Source organism: Schistocerca gregaria, chromosome 7 (assembly GCF_023897955.1).
Source record: "Schistocerca gregaria isolate iqSchGreg1 chromosome 7, iqSchGreg1.2, whole genome shotgun sequence".
NCBI classification, from domain to species: domain Eukaryota; kingdom Metazoa; phylum Arthropoda; class Insecta; order Orthoptera; family Acrididae; genus Schistocerca; species Schistocerca gregaria.
The window spans coordinates 75,045,023-75,065,047 of NC_064926.1; positions in this window are offsets into that span (position 1 = coordinate 75,045,023).

The following is a 20,025-nucleotide window of genomic DNA, read 5'->3' on the forward strand; positions in this document are numbered from 1 at the left end:
TTCTTGTATAGCCCAGCATTGATCTCTTCATGGCTCTTTGTGCTGTCCTAAGTTTTGCCTTTTGTAAATGAGTTGAGTTTCCATGTCTCGTAGCCATACGTCATCACAGGAAGAATGCATTGATCAAATACTGCTTTATTCAAATTTACTGGCATTTTTTATCTGAATACTTTTGAATTCTTCCCAAATGCTTGCCAGCCAAGCTTGATGCTTCGACAGATTTCTGGCCTTATGTCTCCCTTCATATTTATAATCTGGCCAAGGTAGACATATTCTAGTAGACTGTCCTTGACCTTCACATCTCCAGCTGGGACCCATTTGTTGGATATTACTTTTGTTTTGGAAAGGTTCATGTTCAAGCCAACCAGCTAACATTCCGATGCAAGATCTGTAACTAAGTTTTGGAGCTCTGCGAAGTCTTTGGCCAGTAATGCAATATCATCAGCAAATCTCAAGTTGGTAAGCCTTCTTCCATTAACTCTAATTCCCTTACCTTCCCACCTCAACTTTGACATAGCCATTTCCAGTACAGCAGAGAACAGTTTTGGGGAGATGGGATCGCCTTGCTTGACACCCCTCATGATGCGGAATTCTTGAGTTGATTCGCCGATGTTAACATAAGCTGAAGAATTCTCGTAGATTTTCCTGAGCACTTCAATGTATCCTGCTCCCACTTCTTGCTCACTCAAAGCTTGGAGGACAGCTACATGGCTAACGGAGTCAAATGCCTTTTCAAAGTCAACAAAGGCAATTCAGAGAGGCAGTTGGTATTCATTTGCTCTGCTTATCTCTTCACTAAAGGTCAGAATGTGGTCAATAGTGCTAAAATTGCTTCGGAATCCTGCTTGTTCTATAGGTTGGGCTGAGTCTAGGTTGGAACTAATTCGGTTTAACAAGATCTTTGTGAAAATTTTGTACAAAATTGAGAGCAAGCTGATAAGATGGTAGTTTTTAATATTGTGAATACTTCCTTTCTTAATCTTAGCCTTGTTCCACGATAATGGGATTGAAGGATAGTGCAGGAAGGAAGTAAATAATTTTCGCAAGTGATTTATTGTTACCTCTCCAGCCAGTTTGAGGATGTCAACGCTGAGCTCATCATCACCCGGCACTGTTCCCTACTTCATGGTATCTAGAGCACACTTGACTTCTGATGGGAGTATATCTGGAACACTAGGTACATCATTTAATTTAGATACACTCAAATTTTCCCTTCGATTGCTATACAAATTGCTATAAAAGTCTCTGATGAACTTCAAAACCTCCTCCTTTTCAGTGATTCGACTGTCATTTCCATCGAGTGCGATTGCTTTTTACCGATTGTGAGTTTGCGTTTGGCTGACTTTAAACTTAAAGACACATCCGTGCCTAGTATTAAAACACTGAATTTTTAAATAATCGGCAGTACGGAATAGCTTATTGTTTCCGTTGCTGGGTTGCATGAATCATTCAGCACAATTACAGTTGTATACGAAATCACACTATTCAAGATGAGTGGCTACAGAGTGACTGTAGTTTTATTTCAGAAGGATGAATAAACCGAAGTTCGACATATTCAGTGTTATTAGAGTTTCTTAACGTAAAACCAATCTTTTGAACTTTGAATGCCAGTACACTACATACTTTTAGAATTAAAAAAAAACACGAAAATTAAATTAATAATACAAATCCATACCAGGACACTAGCTGAATAGTCACACTTGCCGAAACTCTACGTCCCATTCTCTCTACGTCACACGACGCCAGGTGGTTCACGTGGTGATGCGAGAGAAGGAGGGGAAACAGCGGTTCAGTAAATCGATATCAAAATGGCAATATCGAGTGCCGATATATTTATTTTAATTATATTTTTTTCACAATTTTTGTAAATATATGAAGTTGTTTTTCTGAAATTTTAGTAGAACATAGTTGTACTTTCACTTTGTGAAGAAGTCTTTGTATTTTTTGAGCTTTCATCACATCCAATCTTTTTCTTTAAGTAGTCCGGTTGCTCTGCAGGGGTTGGAGGGGGGAGGGGGGTGAACGGAACAACAAGATTTCCGGTGTGAAGAAATGTACACCAGTTACATCAAAAAATAAGTTTTAACGCAAATAGTGAGCTACTTATTCACATCCGCATTGTTCGAAAAGTGGTGCCGAAAACTATGAACAAAAATCTGAATGACAACATTGGTCTCTGCGGTGGGTAGAGACGTGTAAGAGGCATATGTTGACATAATCGGCTCTCGGCGCTACCGACGGACGCTACCAGGTTTAGCTTCACCATGTAGTTTCCGCACCACAGCCGCTAGGTCGCTGGTGTTGTTAGAAAGGAAAAAAAACACGGAAGTCGACACGAAGTGTTCCGGACAAATACGATACGTGACGAAAGTGAACGATGGACCAATCGGACACCTTTTATTGTGTCACTTACATGCAGTTCCCATTGTTAGCAAAGTGGTTATCGCCTAGCTTGAACGTGCATCTTTTCCTTTCAATTATTGCTCTAAGGGGGATAGGCAGGCTGCTAGCTTGTTGATGTACAGAATATCTAATAATGAATCAGTACTTAAATATAGAGCTCTAAAACCGACCATTATTTACAGTGTGCAGCCGATCTTTTTCTATGCAGCTTTATCGATATATTTTCCGTCGATGTGTGAATATAACGATACTTTTTTTTCTGTATACCGCAAGGCTACAGTGATTTTTTTTAATGTCGATGTATAGTATTGCTGATATTTTTAAAAATATCAACAGACCTGCACCACAGTTGCCTTGGTGCCGGTTATTGATACCGCCATTTTGCCATGTGCGGTGTAATTTAACCACGGCAGTTTAGAAACTTTACCGTTTTGGAAATGTTTCCACCCTTGCCTCGAAACACAACTATTATGTCCTTTTGGACGTCAGATAAATGGCTCCACCTCCTCTGCTACTGCCGTGTGTGACTGGTTGTTGCACGTTGACTATGAACTTAGGTGGTATGAACGTTAATGTGACTAGACCTTGTGTAAGGATGTACGTAGGACTTTTCGATAGTAGTCTGGTATCGGAAACAATTTTCATTATGTACAGTTTTAGATGATGGATTTCTTCAGTTAAGATTAGTCGTGACGTGGTATACATGATCACTAACGTCTGTCACGTGTCTTTTCTGCATGTAGCATTCGAAAATAATGAAGATTGGTTCGAAGCTCTAGTATACATTTTTTCGTGTATCTTGCAATCAAAAATGTCCCGTTACATCCAGCTATGTCTTGATGACAGACTATCCTCAACGTAGGTGTTCTGTGCACGTAACTAGGTCTCCACTTCATTAATCCACAAGGTTCTGCGAATCCTGTCAAGAAGGGAAACCAACACGGATACGGAACTTATCAACACCAACAATAAAATAAATACAGGAAGAGCATTAACTATCAATACACTACTCAATGGTTACAGAACTTAAATTCAATGAAGTAAATTAGAAAGGAAGCAGCTATTGTGATAGAAGCCGCTGCCTCCTGACTTACACTAACTAGGCCACTTATCTGTCATAGTAGTTCATTAGAATGATTCGTTACAATGCTTTTATTTGCTAACAATTTTTCAAGTTATTCCATACCGCCTGCAACTGCTAATTTTTAGGTTATTACCATATTGTAACATATTTTCGGCTTGGGCCATTTTCAAGTAACTACACTACTGGCCATTAAAATTTCTACACCAAGAACAAATGCAAATGATAAAGGGGTATTCATTGGATAAATATATTATACTAGAACTGACATGTGATTACATTTTCACGCAATTTGGGTGCATAAATCCTGAGAAATCAGTACCCAGAACAACCACCTCTGGCCGTAATAACGGCGTTGATACGCCTGGGCATTGAGTCAGAGCTTGGATGGTGTGTACAGGTACAGATGCCCACGCAGCTTCAACACGATACCACAGTTCATCAAGAGTAGTGACTGGCGTATTGTAACGAGCCACTTGCTCGGCCACCATTGACCAAACGTTTTCAATTGCTGAGAGATCCGAAGAAGGTTCTGGCCAGGGCAACAGTCGAACATTTCCTGTATCCAGAAATGTCCGTACAGAACCTGCAACATGCGGTCGTATATCATCCTCCTGAAATGTACGGTTTCGAAGGGATCGAATGAAGGGTAGAGCCACGGGTCGTAACACATCTGAAATGTAACGTCCACTGTTCAAAGTGCCGTCAATGAGAACAAGAGGTGACCGAGACGTGTAACCAATGGCACCACATACCATCACGCCGGGTGATACGTTAGTATGGCGATGACGAATTGTTGTTGTTGTGGTCTTCAGTCCTGAGACTGGTTTGATGCAGCTCTCCATGCTACCCTATCCTGTGCAAGCTTCTTCATCTCCCAGTACCTATTGCAACCCACATCCTTTTGAATCTGCTTAGTGTATTCATCTCTTGGTCTCTCTCTACGATTTTTACCCTCCACGCTCCCTCAAATACTAAATTGGTGATCCCATGTCCTACCAGCCGATCCCTTATTCTGGTCAAGTTGTGCCACAAACTTCTCTTCTCCCCAATCCTATTCAATACTTCCTCATTAGTTATATGATCTACCCATCTAACCTTCAGCATTCTTCTGTAGCAACACATTTCGAAAGCTTGTATTCTCTTCTTGTCCAAACTATTTATCGTCCATGTCCATTCCATACATGGCTACACTTCATATAAATACTTTCAAAAACGACTTCCTGACACTTAAATCTATACTCGATGTTAACAAATTTCTCTTCTTCAGAAACGGTTTCCTTGGCATTGCCAGTCTACATTGATATCCTCTCTACTTCGACGATCATGAGTTATTTTGCTCCCCAAATAGCAAAACGCCTTTACTACTTTACGTGTCTCATTTCCTAAGTTAATTCCCTCAGCATCACCCGATTTAATTCGATTACATTCCATTATCCTCGTTTTGCTTTTGTTGATGTTCATCTTATGCCCTCCTTTCAAGACACTGTCCATTCTGTTCAACTGCTCTTCCAAGTCCTTTTCTATCTCTGACATAATTACAGTCTCATCGGCAAACCCCAAAGTTCTTATTTCTTCTCCCTGGGTTTTAATACCTACTCCGAACTTTTATTTTGTTTCCTTTACTGTTTGCTCAATATACAGATTGAATAGCATCGGGTAGAGGCTACAATCCTGTCTCACTCCCTTCACAACCACTGCTTCCCTTTAATGTTCCTCGACTCTTATAACTGCCACCTGGTTTCTGTGCAGACTGTAATTTTAAATTATAATCTTTTAGCGCTTAATGGACTCCAATAAATCCGACAATATGTCTGTAGCATATGTTGCTACTCTCTCTCTTTGAGCATTCTCTTTCATATATGGTATAGGAATGATAAGGCCTCCAAGTCCCAGAATATGAGTCTGCAAAACTCCTGTTTATAGTATTATTATTTTTTGTGTGTGTCAGGTGTCTACTCTGCAATTCCGCCACCACAGTAATTGTGCAGTTGTGGTACTGACATTGTAGCACCTGCGGTTCACACACAGTGTTCTGCGAAACTGCCGGCAATAACGAAAAGGGAACAATGGCGTGACAGGTGCACATTCCTCGTGCAATATTCTGGCGCCAGGGAACCGCCGCCAGAAACTGCGAACGTGACACGGTGTTCCATCGCTCTGAGGGACCGTCTGCGCCTCCCGCCCGTAAAAACAGACACTTCCGCCGAAAATACAGCGCAGTCGTCACGGCCCGAGAGAGGAGGCGCAGAAGTGGCCGTATTTCACGCATTTTACTCGCGTAATAAAGGAGGGTCGACGTTCTTGGGCAAACGCGACCTCGGAGAGACGCACGCGATACAGCGCGAGATAGAGCGACAGGCGCAGGATGAAGTCGCTGTCTCGCGAGCACCACAATCGGCATGACAATAAAAAGGGGTCGCCGGGCCAGCGGCCATATCTATCGTCGAGTTTACGAGTCTGCGCAGGCCAGCAGACGCCAGCAAGGGTCTGCGTACACCGATGTGCGTACACGCAACGCTGCCGCAGCACCAGGTCTAAAAATTAAAACTCATCACTTTGCCCGAAGGGGAAACTCGCGAACTCGTGGTGCGACCGCAGATCGTTGCGGTTTACGGCTGCGAACCGCGGGAAGCACATTTGTAAGAGTTCTTTAGTTATGGGTATCGCGCTGGTGAGTCACCGTGCGGGAAAACAGTGCTTGCCAAATTTGTGTTACGGCTACGCTACTAACAAGGAGACGGCACGACGTGGGGTCCAGGATTTGTCCGAAATTTCGTGTGGTCAAAGAGGACCCCTGACACCTCACGTGGTTAAAATATTAGGACGCGCTACCCGGAAAATCCCAGGAAAAATCGTTCCAAAGTTTCTTAGGTGCCTTATTAGTGTAAAAGGTTAGTTCATTGCCGAGCCGCCGTCTGGCCTAGATGTATAGCCGGCACGGTAGCTCAGCGTGTTCGGTCAGAGGGTTAACTGCCCTCAGTCATAAAAAGAAAACTGAGTTAATGGATCACCGACGAACTGAAACGAGTGTCTTGCGACGTTCGCCCCGAGCAGATGAAACGAACAAAGTGAGATTTTTTTTTTTAAAAAAAAAAGAAAAAACATGTTTAGGGCTCGGACTTTTATGCTATAGCTTTCGGGTTCTATTCCTCCTCCGGCACTTTTTTTTCTTCTGTTTCATTTTCTGTTGTTATTCCACCAATTATTCAGAAAGTTTCCCAGACCTACATTATCTTTAACAAATTAGTTAACTTATTGAATAAAAATTATTTTCTTTTTGTCCAACAACACAATTCACGGCGGTTGGTTTTCCATTTTTCATTGTAAAGTATACGAGGACAAACATTGGGTGTTTAGTCAGAATAACAAAGTCGATTGGGAAACATTCAATTTTTATACATATAATAATTATAAACAAGAACGGAAGTGGTAATTATCGTAAAAACAAACAAAGCAATAATTTTTGCGACATCTTGCGCAACATGTAAAAGCGTTTTTTTTGTTTTTTTTTGACAATCACTGGGCATTTGCAATAAATCTGTACAAAAACATGCCCCATTAACATTTACGAAAATGTTTCAAGTTCTCATAATTTTGGGGCAAACCAGGCATATTGAGTCATGTCTCGGAATACTGGTGACGATAGTTGATGGTGAATTATAGAATGATTTTTTATACAATATTCCCGGGAATTAATTTCTCGATTCTCCTGTAATAATGCGCTGCAATTTTGCAAGCAACAGAAGGAAAAAAAAGTGCCAGAGGAGGAATCGAACCCAAGACCTCAGAGGTAAGCGACCTTTTTTTTTGAAGAAACTAAAAGTACATATATATTCACTATGCAAGAGTTCTTCAAGGTACCATTCCATTTAAACATATACAAATAACTATTAGTTAAGCAAAAAAAATAAATAAATACATTAAAAAGAAAAAACATTAAATACAACAAAGTATAACATATTCTGTCTTTTTGCTTTTTTTAAATTATTATATATATATATATATATATTTTCGATGCATGGGAACGTGGATAAGGGTGTTGCATCATGTGACAGGTATGCATGGTACACCCCAGCTTTGAGGGGGGTCAAGGAAGACGCTGCGGAGATAACCGGCAAAAGTTTGGCGGTAAGATGGTTTTCGGGTGAGGGTGCTATGCGAGGTCACAACTTTGTACCAGAAGTCAAGAACTGTATGCGGACCATTTTGAAAGAGGTATTCTAAAGCCAGTCCTCGAAACCAGATGAGAGTATGGTGCTTAGCAAGAGGGTAGTGAAATGTCTGGGGCAACAACAGGAAATCCGGGGTTACCGTCGTTGGCGGGGCACGGAGGTAAAAGCCCACGATTCGTTGGATGAGGAGCCATACGTTTTGTTTCAGTGGGCACGTAAGACGGTGCTCGTCGGTGTCTTCGAGCTGACAGTCAGGGCAGAGCGGGGAGGTGGCCAGTCCTATGCGATAAAGTCGACTGTTAGTCGGGAACTTTCCATAAACTAAAACATACCAGAGTGAAGACACAGACGACGGTAAAAAGGGTGCATGCACACACCCCCAAACCGTGCGCCAGTTAATGTCAGGATGCCGTAGCACCATGGGGTCGCAAGGGTTGGACAGCATAAACAAACGATAATAATCTTTTGTACGGGGAGGACGGGCGACTGGAAGATCGGCCCGAACGTAGCTGAGTTCTATGAAACAATTGGCGACGTGGTACAATAATGGAGAAATAGGTGCCACATTGATCGGTGGATCGAGAGAAGCTGGTCGGAGGATATCTAAGAGACTACGTGTTAAGGACGGAACCGTCCCCTGCCGGTGCCGCAACAGAGTGTGGACAAAGAGTGCAGAAGATCGTGCCCGCACGTTGACGAGTCCGAGGCCACCTTTTGCAGGAGGCAATGTTAAAGTGCTGTAGCGGACTTTGAAAAGTGCCCCTGCTGACACGAAATATCCAAAGGCTGATTGGATGCGGCGGCCAAGGAGTAACGGCATTGGGAGGATCTGGGCGACGTGTACCAGTTTAGGGGCTACATACATGTTGACATAGGACACACGTTGGAGTAGGTTTAAGTTACGGTGCACTTGACCGCGGACATGGTGCCGAATCGACTGCAAAAGCCGCCGGTATGCCAGGGCCACTGTGCGGTGTGTGGAGCTCGTAAATTCGATACCCAAGTAACGAAGGGTGGTACTGACTGGGAGTGGGTTCGGCACCATAGCCGGGAGGCCGCGCCCAATGTGCATCATAGTCGATTTACGGACATTAAGAATGCTACCAGAAAGATGTCCATACTGGTGGATCCATTGGATGGCGTCATTGAGTTCCGTGGAGGAGCAGGTGAGAAAGAGAAGATCGTCCGCATAAGCCCTACAGTGAAAAGTGTAGTCACGCAAAGTGAGGCCCTGCAGTCTAGAGGTAAGTCCAGTGATGAGGGGCTCAAGTGCAATGGCATATAGTAAAGTAGACATAGGGCATCCTTGACGTACAGAGCGGCGTATAGGAATCGGTCCTACAAGCCTCCCATTGACTTGTACCATCGAGACGGCGGGAAGTAGTAACCGGCGAATGGCATCGACAAAAAGTAATGGGAACCCCATACGTGTCGCCACCATGAGGAGGAATGGGTGTCGAACGCGATCAAAGGCACTCGTGAAATCGACGGATACCAGTGCTGCACGAAGGCGACAAACCGACGCCAGTGCAATGAGGTCACGGCATTCTCCTAGGGCTGTTTGTAAGGTGGCCCCACAACCACGTGCGGTCTGCTCAGGTGAAAGGACCGTAGGTAAGACGGTGCGCATGCGCGCTGCTAAGAGGCGTGCATAGATTTTATAGTCTGCATTCAGGAGTGTAAGGGGGCGATATGCAGAGACATGAGACCCTCCCTTCGGTTTAGGCACAGGTAGAAGAATGCCAGTGACGAATTCACGTGGAATTGGGAAGGATGGAGTAAAGAGTTCCTGAATCATTTCCGTCCAGCGAGGAAGCATCAACGTGGTGAACGCCCGGTAAAACTCCACAGGGAGACCATCTGGTCCTGGTGATTTGTTCTTGGCCCCTCTGTTGATCGCATCTACTACCTCTTCTGCGGTGATTGCATACATCATGGACGTTGACTCCGCTACGGTGAGTGTCCGGTCATGGGAAGGACGGAGATTATCAGGAATGGGCGTCGCCATCTGTTCATCATCATAAAATTGGCGATAATGTTCAGCAAAGGCAGACACCACCGCCGCCTGTGTTGTGTGGTGAACACCATCGGAGGTCGTGATGTGGGAGACGAAGAGTCGACGTCGACGACTGTGGTCGGATGCGGCATGGATTGTGGATGGGGTTTGGTCGTGGAGGAGGTCTTGTCGTCGGGAACGCACCACGACACCATTCAGTCGTGCACGTTGAAGAGAGAGGAGACGAGCTTTGGTACGTTGTCGTTCCCTATGGGTGTCAGGTGATGGAGGGAGTGCATCGAGCTCACGGAGGACGGCGTAGTAAAAATTTGTGGTGTCTCGATGCCATGCTGCTGCTTCCTTGCCACATTGTATGAAGGCCTTTCTGATCGCAGGTTTGGCACATTTGAGCCACCAATGGAACGTGGATGTGTACTGCGGAAGACGTCTTTCGCAAGACGCCCACGTAGTGGCAATACATTGCCGGCAGTGTGGATCATTAAGGAGGGAGGTATTAAGCTTCCAGTAACCTCTGCTGCGCCACACTGACTGAGGTGGCAGAGCCAGGGAGCAAATGACGGCGCAGTGGTCCGAGAATGCAAGGGGCCACCGTTCAGCTTGGGCGACGTCATTGCCAAGGTGGGCAGAGACATATAACCGGTCCAGTCTGCTCGCAGAATGTGCTGTATAATGGGTGGACCGGGGGTATTGCCATGAATTTTCTCCCAAACGTCCACTAGGTGAAAATCTTCGATTAAGGTGAGAAGCGCCGGGCATGGCGAATAACCAGGCATTTGGTCCTGCGGATGGAGGACACAGTTGAAATCGCCTCCCATGATAAGGCGATCATAGCTTCCAGAAAACAGGGGCGCCACGTCATGTCCGAAGAAAGTGGACCGCTGCCGACGGTTCGTGGAGCCAGACGGAGCGTAGATATTGATGACGCGCGTGTCGAAGATGGTAACAGCCGTGCCTCTTCCACAGGGAAGGATTGTCGTGTCCTTGAGTGGGATTCCTTCGCGTATGTAGAAAGCCACTCCACGCCCTGATTGATCACATGTGGACGTGTATGAGTCGTAGCCGTAGACTGGTGGTAGTGTGGCAACGCGTACTTCCTGAAGAAGGGCGACGTCGACGTCAGAGGCCCGAAGCATCTCACATAGGAGTTGCAGCTTGGGTACAGTGCCGATCATGTTGATGTTCAGCGTGGCAAACCGATACGTTTGTTTCAGTGGTGGTGGACGCGCATCTACCATCACCAAGGCAAGTAAGAGGAGGGCACCGACAGGAAGTCCCGTCCCATCAGGTGCAGGGCCTCGCTTTTGATGTTAACAGGCAGCCTTGTCCGGCGGAGGCAACTCATCCGGAGGAGGGGGCGTATCTTCCTCAATCTCGTCGGCCCATGCTCCTATGCCATGGGTCCGTCCAATGTCCATGGGAATTGCGTCGTGGTGAGAGAGATCTGGAGTTGTCGGCGGGGAGACAGGCGTCTCAACCGGCGCACCGATCGTTACATTGTGCGTGGCGACCTCCATAGAGGTCCCGTCCTGCGAAATGTCTTGATCATCGTGAAAGTTGTCCGCCGACCTCTGCATGGAAATGTCGGTTGGTTGGGTGTCGTCTTCGTCGTCGCGGGTGGCGACGCTTTGAGAGCCCGTGGGTGAACGGCGACGGCGTTTGCGCCTACGTGGCGAGCGTTGTTTGCGCACGTGTTCCTCAGTGTCGGACGACGGCAAGGAAGAGCGTCGACCTGGTTCGAATGCGTCGGTGGGTACAATGAAATTGTCAAACAGGTGTTGTGAAGAAGTACTGTTCTCCCCAGCGTCCGGTGCGGGAGCCTGTTCGGCGGCAAGTTTGTCAGGTGGGACGTCCGCACCGTCCATAGGTGACTGGGACTGTGGGACGTGCCGATCGGAAGGAACGGGCGACGGACTGGACGAAACTGTAGACGTGGCAAGAGCCGCTGCGTAAGTGACCGGTAGGGCGGTCATAGTGGGTGTGACGGACGCTTCCGACAACGGGAGCTGCGCGACACGTCGTTGAATGCATTCAGACCGTAGGTGACCTTCTTTCCCGCAACCGGAACAGGTTCGAGGTTGGCCGTCGTACATTAAAATGGCACGGCAGCCTCCGATACGTAGATAAGAAGGCACGTGTTTCTGCAACTCGATGCGGACCTGTCTAACACCGTTTAAAACGGGATAGGTCTGAAATTGTACCCATCGTTCGGCAACAAGTTCCAGAACGTTGCCATAGGGACGGAGCGCCTCGATGACGACGTCTGCAGGTAGTTCGAACGGCAGTTCGAATATCCTTATCGTCCGTGTGCCGAGACCTGCATGACCGACGGTAACGGGTCCGACGTTGCCGTCGGAATGGCAGAAGCGCAGTCCACGTTTTGCCTCTTGAAGCACCTTGTCGCACGCCGCATCGTTGATCATTTTGACATAGACGGTACTGCTAACTATCGACAAGTGGATACCAATTAGATCCGTTGGTGGTATCTTAACTTCATCGCGAATAAATCGTTCTACCTCCAGGGCCTTGGGTCGGGCGAAGTCGGAACAAAAGTTGAAACGTAATGTCTTCTTCCGATAGTTGTGTGCCATGGTGGTCTAGACGGGAAAACGGCACTTACAGCGGCCGAAGTAAACACAAACACACCGTGCGCGCCTCGCCCGCAGCGCTCTGGCGCGTGACCGCCTCGCAGCACTGCCGGCGGCAGACTGTTAACTCAGCGTGTTCGGTCAGAGGGTTAACTGCCCTCAGTCATAAAAAGAAAACTGAGTTAATGGATCACCGACGAACTGAAACGAGTGTCTTGCGACGTTCGCCCCGAGCAGATGAAACGAACAAAGTGAGATTTTTTTTTTTTAAAAAAGAAAAAACATGTTTAGGGCTCGGACTTTTATGCTATAGCTTTCGGGTTCTATTCCTCCTCCGGCACTTTTTTTTCTTCTGTTTCATTTTCTGTTGTTATTCCACCAATTATTCAGAAAGTTTCCCAGACCTACATTATCTTTAACAAATTAGTTAACTTATTGAATAAAAATTATTTTCTTTTTGTCCAACAACACAATTCACGGCGGTTGGTTTTCCATTTTTCATTGTAAAGTATACGAGGACAAACATTGGGTTTTTAGTCAGAATAACAAAGTCGATTGGGAAACGTTCAATTTTTATACATATAATAATTATAAACAAGAACGGAAGTGGTAATTATCGTAAAAACAAACAAAGCAATAATTTTTGCGACATCTTGCGCAACATGTAAAAGCGTTTTTTTTTGTTTTTTTTTTGACAATCACTGGGCATTTGCAATAAATCTGTACAAAAACATGCCCCATTAACATTTACGAAAATGTTTCAAGTTCTCATAATTTTGGGGCAAACCAGGCATATTGAGTCATGTCTCGGAATACTGGTGACGATAGTTGATGGTGAATTATAGAATGATTTTTTATACAATATTCCCGGGAATTAATTTCTCGATTCTCCTGTAATAATGCGCTGCAATTTTGCAAGCAACAGAAGGAAAAAAAAGTGCCAGAGGAGGAATCGAACCCAAGACCTCAGCGGTAAGTGACTGAGCGCTAACCATGTATGCCAGACGGCGTCTCAGCAATGGGCTAACATTTTATACTAATAAGGCACCTAAGAAACTTTGGATCGATTTTACTCGGGATTTTCCGAGTAGTGCGTCCTAGTATTTTAACCACGTGAGGTGCTAGGGGTCCTCCTTCACCACACAAAATTTCGGACAAATCCTGGACCCCACGTCGTGCCGTCTCCTTGTAAGTAGAACACAGGGACAGGCGTTCTTTATCTTATACCCACCGCACCGTTGCGAGCATCGCAAAAACTAGAATGTTTATATCAATTTTTATATCTCCAAACTTATATAGATCTGTATGTCTATTTGCAACTCGCTCTTATGTATTTGGCAGAGGGTTTATAGAAACACTGTGATCGTGCGGCACTGGTGCCGAGTAGCCGCTCCTTGAAACGTATGGCCGCCAAGTGGCGGGTCAACATTGGTCGACTTGCGTCTCGATGATGATGAAATAATGATGAGGACACCACATTATTAGAAGAGCACATTACCAGTTCCCGAGCGGAGAAAATCTCCACTCGGCCGGGACTCGAACCAGGGTGCACTGCATGGCAGTCAGGCGTGCTGATCACTCAGCGAAGTAGAAGGACTATGCAATCACTTTCACATTATTTCTCGACCGTTCTAAGCTCGAATAGAATTTGGAAAAAATATCTGTCTGAGTTCTTTTCCTTTATTACGATGGTCATTTCTTCCTATCCGAAATACCGATATTAAAAACTATATCCCTGTCGGCCAGCTATATATCGACAAAACCTATTGATATATCGAAAGAGGATGTAGCGAAATATCGTGCTATAAAATTATCGGCTGCACATTGAATTTATACTGCCGCAGGACGACGGTTCAATCCCGCGTTCGGCCATCCTAATTTAGGTTTTCCGTGATTTCCCTAAATCGGTTCAGTCAAATGCCGGGAATGTTGCTATGAAAGGGCACGGCCGACTTCCTTCCTTAATCCGATGAGACCGATGACCTCGCTGTTTGGTCTCTTCCACCAAATCAACCAACCAACTACCGGTTTTAGAGCTGTATATTTAACTATTGATTTATTATTAGAAATTCTGCACATCAGCAAGCTAACAGCCTGTCCATCCTTCTTATAACAAGAACTGAAAGAGAAACACTTAATTTGCAAATCTGTAAATTAATAATGAGACTTTGTGCAGATGAAAAGTTTGTGTTACAATACTTTTTTGGTGAATTTTATGTTGTAATTAACAATTGTGTAGTTAGTGGATGGTCACGTAATACTTCATTCCAGTTAACCTTCCATACCTTATTTTCTTAATATGTCATTGACCACATGTCGAAATAAACCTTTTTTCACGCTGATGTAGGAAAATTGTGTGGTGGAGCTAAACGCTGCAGTTTCTGTTGGCACCGCCGGGCGCCCATTACGTCAGTATTTACTCCCACACATCTCCATCCGCCCCAAAGATCAATATTCAGATTTATATTTTTGTTCATCATTTTCAGCAACTGTTTTTGAAGAATTCTGATCTGAAGAAACAGCACATTAGTTGCGTTAAAATTGTTTTTTAACGCAACTGGTGTGCTATTTCTTCACATCGGAAATCTTGTTATTCTATTCACACCGCCATTCGTCGACCAGAATCGGACTTCCTCTTTTGTGACACCTATACTTGCTTCACACAGTCAGAGAGAAAGACTGGACGTGATAAATGCTCAAAAGTAGTAAGACTCCTTCACACAGTGAAAGTAAAATTACGTTCCTCTACAATTTGAAATATTTATCGATAACCGCGAAAAAGATATGATATAAAATAGAAACATCGGCACCTGATATTGTCATTTTGGTATCGAGATATCGTTATATAGCACAAGGAAATACAGCCGGCGTATATCGACATTTTCTGGTGGAAATATCGACATACCGACATCCTGTCAACAGACCCAGGCCTGAAGAAAATATTTCGGCATTTGCACGAGAATGTTTCTTATTGAAATTTCGTTAAAAAGAACGAAAAACGCCCTTGTTTTGAAGAAATATCACCCCAACTCGCTTATCTTATCCGTGACGCTATCTCCCCTATTTCGCGATAACACAAAACGAACTGCCCTTGCTTGGACTTTACCGTTGTCCATCGTCAGTCCTGTCTATCTCATAACGCCCAGTAATAGAAGAGCATCAGTAATCATCATACAGACATGCTTTTTAGTAGATTCGTTGCTCCTTCTAAGTGTTCTGCCAGTAAAACGAAGACTTTGGTTCGCTTACCTCACGACCTTCCCTATGTGATGATCGCAGCTTAAGTGATTCGTAATTCTATTCCATAGCTACTGCATGACAAAAAAGTGAAGTACCCAGAAGGAAACGAGGAAACGAAAAGAGACTTCAAGGAGTCAGACGGTGTAAGACGTTGTTTCGATCATTTCAAAGTGGAGTCAAATTTACAAAAAACTTGGCAGAACGAGCCCACCTATCGGTATGACGTTGTAGCCCCTCTAATATGGTTGCAAGTACTGATTCGTTTTGGAACGGCCATAAAAGTAACTGGCCCACGACATCCTAGGTACTGAAAACAAGATGTAGTTGACGTCTGGGCTGGCCCCACCCGTGTTGCACAGGGGCAGATATGGGTATCCTGGTAATGGGGGTACCTTCTTCTTCTTCTTCTTCTTCTTCTTCTTGCGTTACGGCCTCTGTAAGACCACGGGTAGCCCCTTCGCGGACTGCATTTTCCTCTTCTTCTCCCAGAACCTCTTCATTCTTTCTCTTCTCCCGCTCTTCTTCCGAGATCTTCAGTTTCCGTTTCTCAAGGCGGCTCCACTGGTGACATTCTAATCTGTTCCTGTATTCTTCTCTGTCATTGATCTCCGGCATATTTGTCGGTGTAAATTTGTTCCTCCAATTTTCCTTTCCTTCGACCTTGATCCCCAATTCCAACCAGTCCTTCCGAAGTGAAACAGTCCACTTGGTTCCTGTGTTTCCCCTTGTCCTCCCTGTTGTTTCCCACATTCTCTTCATCATTCTGTCCATACTCATCCTAACTACAAGCTCAGCAAACCTTGCCCTTTTGAGTCTGATTTCCCCGGATATTGTTCTCATGTTCAGGTACAATTCTTCCCTAGGTCTTCGCATCCACCTCTTTTGGGACCTAGTATTTTTCTCAGTATTTTCCTCTCTTCTTTCTCTAGTTGCTCTGCCCCATTTCTTCCTAGTGTCATCGTCTGAGCAGCATATGATATTGCATTCCTCACCGTTGCCTTGTAGTGGCTTATCTTTGCCTCTGTGGATATATTCTTTTTATTGTATAGCTCTCTCGTCATGAAGAAGCCTGACCTCATCTTCTTCATCCTCTTTGTTATTCCCTACTTGCTCCTGTTCCTTCCTGTTATAAATTCTCCCAGGTATTTAAATTTGTCCACCATTTGCACAGTGCCTTCTGGTGTTTCCCAGTTTGCAGTGGTGTTTAATGTCTTTGTCTTGTTATAGGCGATCCTCAGTCCCTACCGTACTTAAGTTGTCGAGTTGTGTCTTTGCGTCTTCTTCCGTCTCACTTACTATTGCTATGTCATCTGCAAAGGCTAGGCAGTCCACTTGAGTCCTGTTGTCGTTTTCGTCCCCCACATGGGTCTTTGGTATTCGCATTCCCTCGTTTATTGCTCTCCACTGCCTGATCACTTCGTCCAGTGTTATACTGAACAACAATGGGAGTACCTCAACATAATGCAGACAGTTCATGGAGACACTACCAAGTGTGTACGACGATTGTCCTGTTAAAACGTAACTCTCGCATGCGAGATAACACTTGAGGACACGAGTGTGCCATTAGAGCGTCGGCAATCATAACGGCCTGAAGTCATACGCGATCGCTCCCCACACTATGGTGCCAGAAGCGACACAGCTGTGCAAAACATCGAAACGGTGAGACCTCTCCCCAGGTCACCACCTCGCTCGCGGACAATGGTCACCTGCCGTATAGCTGAACGCAGCTCATCGCTGAAGACAAAGCGACACGTTTTATCAGCAGACAGTGCATCCCACTCAGTGCACCACTCACGCAGTCGTTTGTTTTGCGGTGTTAACGGCAGCCCACGCGTTGGGGAGTGGGAGTGGGGAGAGGGGGATAATTTCCTAGTCCGCCTGATGCTGCTGCGACACCCCGACCAGTGGCGCAGGATGACATAGAATGTTCCAGGGAGTCCATACTTTCTTCTATGGCAGACGCGCATGTGAAGCGGTATGCTAGGCCCATATGGCATGCCTCAACTGCCTGTGGTTGGACGTGGTCGACTGGGATCTAGGTGATGGGTATGCCTGCTCTCATGTTCCTATGAACGCCAAAATCAGGCCAGTTTTGCATCCAGGCGCCCCACGAAGTTGCATATTGCACTACTCGACCAGCCAGATAAATGGAGACTCACAATGAGACCACTCTCAAACCATTAGTACACGCCATCTCACTCCCTTTCAAGGCAGTAACTCAACGTCTAACGCTGTTTTCGCTTCTTGTATAGGTACCCTTCCAGGCCTGGTAACAACACTAAACACAAACGACACTAATTACCTCTGTTGGTCGTTCTGCTTGCCTCGAGAATTCCGATTCTAAACATTTGCATACGACGTTTGGAACTTTAATAGTGGCAACTATTTATTTACAGCGCATACAAAATAGATAAGTGTTTCAAAGTTTTACTGACCTCCAGAGTAGTCACCAGCGTTGTGTATAACCCGTTGCCAGAGATTTGGAAGTCGTAGGATACTCTTAGCAGTGCCATTTGTGTTGACAGTTCGAGCGGCGCGGTCTATTGCCCAACGAATTTGTAGCAGTTCTGAAGCGAATGCCGTGCAGTGTTCCCTTCAGTTTAGAAATAGAGTTGAACTCACGACGGGTTAAGTCAGAGGATTGCACTAGGTGCTATAGCACTTAGCAGCCCCTTCAGTCAAACAAATCAGTAACAGCTTGCACTGTACGTGCTTGAGCATTGTCCTGCTAAAAGATGGTCAGGTCCTGCAGAAAGTGTCATCACTTCTGTCTTTGTGCTGTTCAATTTTGGAACACAACCTATGACCAGCCAAGAGACAGACGCGATGGGGCTGCTAAGTGCTATACCACCTACTGACTGGCGTATTTTGAAGAGCCAGTTGCTCGGCCACCATTGACCAGACGTTTTCAGTTGGTGAGAAACTGGAGAATGTGCTGGTCAGGGCAGCAGTCGAACATTTTCTGTATCCAGAAAGACGCTTACAGGACCTGCAACATGCGATCGTGTATTATCATGCTGAAATGTAGGGTTTCGCAGGGATCGAATGAAAGGTAGAGCCATTGGTCGTAACACATCTTAAATTTAATGTCCACTTTTCAAAGTGTCGTCAGTGAGAACAAGAGGTGACCGAGACGTGTGATCAATGGCACCCCATACAGTCACGTCAGGATGATACGCCAGTATGGTGATGACGAATACACGCTTCCAACGTGCGTTCACTGCAATGTCGCCAAACACGGATGCGACCATCTTGACGCTGTAAACAGAACCTCGATTCATCCGGAAAAATGACGTTTTCCCATTCGTGCACCCAGGTTCGTCGTAGAGTACACCATCGCAGGAGCTCCTGTCTATGATGCGGCGTCAAGGTAACCGCAGCCATGGTCTCCGAGCTGATAGTCCACTCTGCTGCAAACGTTGTAGAACTGTTCGTGCAGATGGTTGTTGTCTTGCAAACGTCCCCATCTGCTGACTCAGGGATCGAGACGTGGCTGCACGAACCGTTACAGCCATGCGAATAAGATGCCAGTCATCTCGACTGCTAGTGATACGGGGCCGTTGGGATCCAGCACGGCGTTCTGTATAACCCTGCTGTACCCACCGATTCCATATTCTGCTAACAGTCGTTGGATCTCGACCAACGCAGCAATGTCGCGATACGATAAACCGCAATCGCGATAGGCTACAATCCAACCTTTATCAAAGTCAGAAGCGTGATGGTACGCATTTCTCCTCCTTACACGAGGCATCGCAACAACGTTTCACCAGGCAACGCCGGTCAACTGCTGTTTGGGTATGAGAAATCGGTTGGAAACTTTCCTCATGTCAGCACGTTGTAGGTGTCGCCACTGGCGCCAACCTTGTGTGAATGCTCTGAAAAGCTAATCATTTGCATATCACAGCATCTACTTCCTGTCAGTTAAATTTGGTGTCTGGTAAATGACATCATCGTGGTGTAGCAATTTTAATGGCTAGTAGTGTACATTTGTGTTATTTATAATATTATAGATACATTGACAAAGAAAAATCGAAGTACCGAGAATGAGTTCGATGACCTTAATCAAAGATGGTAGGTGTGTTTATAGGTCTTGAAACCTCCCCTTAGAAAAATTGTACAAGACTATGCTTAAACTGACACACAATATTTTTTAGCGCTACGCAATCTGACTTCCAAAAATCCCTACGAAAGAATGGCCCTGACTAACATTAACCTATACGTTTCACAAATCACTTACCTCACAAAAATCTTCGTTACTCAAGCTACTGTAATACAGCGAGCGCCACTACTGCCAGCTAAATAAAAGATTCAAACTACTGAAGGCACTAACTACTGATAGGCATAGTTAGCAAATGAAAGATTTTTATACAGAACAAACAATGTATTTACCTTAATAGTCAGAATATATATAGCAGTTCATGACATCCAGTCTTACAAATTTCAAAACTCTGCCATCTCTCTGCCCACGTCCACCACTGCTGGCGGCTCACCTCCAACTGCGCAACACCACGCGCTGTTAATAGC